The 4,785-nt window shown below is 37.2% G+C and overlaps 1 pseudogene; it reads right to left on the bottom strand.

The window, feature by feature from the left end:
* Positions 1-2,608: 2,608 nt before the first annotated feature.
* Positions 2,609-3,316, bottom strand: LOC101998735 (annotated as a pseudogene).
* Between the last annotated feature and the right edge of the window lie 1,469 nt (positions 3,317-4,785).

The following is a 4,785-nucleotide window of genomic DNA, read 5'->3' as shown; positions in this document are numbered from 1 at the left end:
AACACGAGGAAAATATATTATGAGAAAAAAGTTAAATTAAAAAAGAGCACATCACTTCACCCAGCCAAATAATTTGGCATATTACACTCACAGTTCTGTTTTTAATGGGCAAATGCATTTCTACAACTTTTTCTAGACCTACAAAAATGTTGTGAATATGACCTTAAATTACGAAACATAATAAAGAGACATACTGTGTACATCTGTAGCTCACTAACAGCATATAAGGATGATGTTGGGTTGAAATTGAACTATTTTTAGGAATTAGGGAAAATCGTTAAGTTTTATGATAGAAATCTGCAAATTGCAAGCAATTCGTGAAAGCTAAAAAAGAACGTAGTGACTATGGATTCAACATGGTCATAAACGAGTCTCCCTTTGTTCTTTTTAGGATATCTGCAAGGCTTTATTCTCTTAGTATAGTATACATAAGGTACCATTTGTAAACAGGGTGGCTTCTTAGTTACGGGCCTCTTTAGCTAATATGTCTATATGTTAATATTGCCAACACTGTGTCAGTCCATTAAAGAATCCGTGAGAGTAAATATACTGGTGTAAAATTATATGTTATGTCTGCTCAGCCATGTGCAAACAATCTGGCTGAAGTGCCAGAATTATAGAGAAATTCTCCCCAGAGACAAAAGCACAACGGAATTCTGTAGAGAGCAGTTAAAATGTTCCCTTATTTTAAGTGGCTTATATAGAGATTGAAGTTCCAGAATTTAATTATATGGGATCCCTCACTCAAAACTTCTGGTTACTGTTACTCTTACGTTGGGTAGGGGTGAAGAGAAAAAGGCATGATTAGGCATAATTAACGTAATCACTCAAAGTTTTATAAAATCCATACCTCTTGGATTCTGAAGTGAAAGACTAATGATATTTAAGGTTTCAAGAGTACAGAAATGGTGATTTTTCTCAGGCAGCTGATATTACAAGGATCTGAGATAAAATATTTTCCATCACAAAATTACTGAAACAAAGCTATTGAAATAAAATATTAATATATTCTTAATGCTTATTATTTACAGCAACTCTAACTTATTGGTTATGAACATGGACAATTGTTCTTTATAATGGGTTCCAGATGTATAAAAGCAGTAACAATCAACTGATAAAATGAATTGTAGTGGACCAAATAGCAAAAAGAGCATTCATCTCATAACTCAAACAAGTAATAAAAGTGATATTTAGTCATATATTTAGGAAGGTACTCTTCCATATTTTTTTGTTATATTTATTTCTTAGTCCCATACCTCTTGTCTAATACATATATTTCAGGCAATATTTGAGTAACGATTTCATTTCTAATGTATAAAAATAAATGTGTGATTGTCTCAGGGACTGAAACCTTATATAATGATAACTAATAACAATAAGGAAGAAATGTTTTTTATGAAAGCCAAGAGAGCATTTTAAAGGGGTAAATTCCTGCTGACACAATATCAAGATATAATTAACTTAGATATAGCCTGGTAAAGTATTTATCAACAATTAGAATAATATTATTCCATTAATAATATTATTCCATTAATAATCACTATAACAATAATACTTATTATGTAATAGAATTTTTGTTACCCTGCATTAAATAGCTTCAATTATACTACAAAATATTTAATGCTTAATATTTCTTTTTATTTTATAATATATACATAACTTATACAATTTTCAGAAATTATTGAATATTTCATGCATAATTTTCATAAAATAATAATGGCCATGATAAATATTTATAAAATAAGCAGAGATAACAAAAGGTTACACATGCTCTTTGTTATTTCTAAATTTTTATTTAACATTAGTTTGCATGTGTGTGTGTGTGAGAGAGAGAAGGGAGAGAGACAAAAACAGAGACCGAGAAACATAGAGTGTAAATGGAGAATATTCATCCATTTCCTGGCTGCCCAGACCCAAATAATCATGCAAAACTATATTAATTACAATGCTGTTTGGTCTATTAGCTCAGGCTTAAATCTTAAATTAAGCCATTTCTATTAAACTGTGTATCACCACAAGGTTATGACCTACCTGTAAGTTTCCCTGTGTCCTTCTTTGGCAACTACATGGCATCTCTCTGACTCCGCCTTCTGTCTCTATATATCTCTTTCAGCCTGGCTATATTCAGCCCTGCTATAGGCCAAGGCAATGGTAATAAAACATATTCATATATTCAATACAACAGCATACACAGGGAAATCCCACATCACAGAGAGAGAGACTGTGTCCATGCACAAACACAGCATACAAGAAAGAGGTCAGGAGACAAGTTTCACCAGCAAGTTATCTCCTTCCATCTTGATTTCAGTCACTGCAGTCAAATCTTTAGATTTCCATGACACTCACCTACAAATCCATCTTACCAGTCTGAGGTAGTAACAATTTTGATAGAAATTTTTTCAAAGAAAGAGGTGGAATAGGGTGCAACAGATGTATATAAGCTATTATTGACAAGTTTTATAATCCTTACTATTGAAGATTATACAGTAGGAATAACCAAAGTGCTCTCAAATAATTGAATAACCAGAGGAAACATTGTCTTATTATATATTGTTTTTAACTATTGAAGAGGCTCATTTTTGCTTCTGAAAAAAGCTCCAAGTGGTTCTTTTTTTTTTTTTAGAGTAGCACGAAGGTTTATTGGGGCATCCTAGTAAAGACGCTGGGGCTTGCCCATGGTGCTCTTGATATACAAAGCCCGGACATTTTGCCAGTTCTTCTTGAGCAAGGACACCAAGAAATTGACAGCCAAGTGGATGTTGTAGACCAGCTCGTGTCGGTCATCTTCACGTGGCTAACAGCGACAGCCAGACACAGCACCTTTTTCATCTGGAACTTGATCGTGGACTTCACCTCGTCCACTTTGGCCACCATGTTTTCATTGTGTGTCAGCAGGGAAGGGAACTTGCCAGCCTTGTTCAGGCCTGGGCCCAGGATACGCAGGATCTGCTTGATCAGAGACTCAGAGGCCAGAAAGGCGTCATACTTCTTGGCCAGCTTTTTGACCAACTTCTTGTTCTTATTGAGCTTCTTCAGCGCCTCTATGTCCATGTGGAGGATATCCACGGCCTTGGCCTCATCGCAGTGCTGCTGGTCCCCCAGGACACACACTGAGAACTTGGGGCGAGGGGTGGACTTGAGCCTGACGGTGCCCGAGAAACGCTTGTCCTTCTGGGGGTCGTAGTTCTTCAGGCTGATCTGCAGCTCCACCGTTTCCAGAAACTTGCGGTGCTTGCGCTGATTCCCGTGCAGGACCTCCCGCACCGCCTCGTACAGGGTGTTGCGAGAGACTTTGCTGCTCATGGCTGGAGAGGCTGCGGGAACCGGAAGGAAGAGATCCAAGTGGTTCTTATATCAAGTTGTCACATGTGGTGAACTTGTCTTTGAATAGTAAGTCTTCCTGGAATTGGTCTGCTTTAGCTGTGCTCTAATATCCACCCACATAGCACCAATCAGGGGAAATGGTGTGGGAAATTCTTCTGTATATGTGATGCTTTCATTGGTTAATGAATAAAACTCTTTCAGCCAGTGGCTTAGCAGAATAGAGTTAGGTGAGAAAACTAAACTGAATGCTGGGAGAAAGAAGGCAGAGTCTGAGAGAAGCCATGGCATGAGAGGAAAAAGTCTTGAGCTGCCAGCCAAAATTTTGCCTGTAGGGCACAACCTCATGGTGATCAATAGGAATGGGTTAATTTAAGATAAGAACTAGCCAGAAACATGCTTAAGCTATTGGCCAAACAGTTTTGCAAATAATAAATTCTGTGTGATTATTTTGGGAGTCTGGGTGGCCAGGAAATGAATGAGCAGCCTCCAACAACAATCAACCTGTAGCACTCTGCTCACAAACCCCATTCAAATGCTCTGTAGCCAGACCTCTCAAAAGAGCCAGAGCATTTTGTGCCAGCATGAACTAGAAAGCCCTCCCCAAAGAAGCTTTGCTGCCTTTGCTGCCAATGCTGAGTCGGGAATACCTCTCTCAAAGGAACTGTGGTGCCCCTGCTCACTGCCAGCAAACAGAGCCCATTCAAAAAAAAAATGCAGCTACCCAGAAGTAGTGCCAAAATCTGTTCTTTTGTATCTAGAATTCCTTCCCAAGCTTCTCAGGTTTTATGTGGATGTAGTTGGCCCATCTTGGTACTATTTTGTAGAGAGAGGCTGTTGTTTATTCCCAGCCGCCCAGACCCAAAATAATTACACAGAAACTATATTAATTAAAACACTGCTGGCCTATTATTTTAGGTTTCTTAACTAACTCTTATATCTTAAATTAACCCAATCCTATTATTTTATATTTTACCATGAGACTTGGGGTTTACTGGTAAGTTCCCTGAGCATCTGTCACCTTCGGCAGCTACCTGGTATCTTTTTGAAACCATCTACTCTCTCTCTCTCTACATCTCTGTTCAGATTTTCCATCTGGTTTTACTCTGATAAGCCATTGGCCAAAGGCAGCTTCTTTTTAAACCAAAGGCAATAAAACATATTCATAGCAGACAGAAGGGAATCACACATCAATTAGTGTATGCTTCCTTCAACTGCTTTGTGGCTGGAAAGGAAATAAATACAACTATAACAAAATGTCATATTATACTAAAGATCTTTTACTCAATAATCACTGTGATTGGACTTAAACAGTCCACAGAAATATTTGAGTAAAAAAGTTAAAAGTTGCTTAGGTCACCATAAGCAGACATGTTTAATATTGGCTTTGTGTCATTCTTTGTTTAACAAGTATTCTGTTTGGTCAAACTAATATAATTATATATAATATACAAAACATAGATT

The sequence above is a fragment of the Microtus ochrogaster genome, chromosome 2 (assembly GCF_000317375.1).
Source record: "Microtus ochrogaster isolate Prairie Vole_2 chromosome 2, MicOch1.0, whole genome shotgun sequence".
In the NCBI taxonomy this organism is placed as follows: Eukaryota; Metazoa; Chordata; class Mammalia; order Rodentia; family Cricetidae; genus Microtus; species Microtus ochrogaster.
Note: the sequence above shows the minus strand (reverse complement) of the source record. Positions and strands in the feature narration are given on the sequence as shown.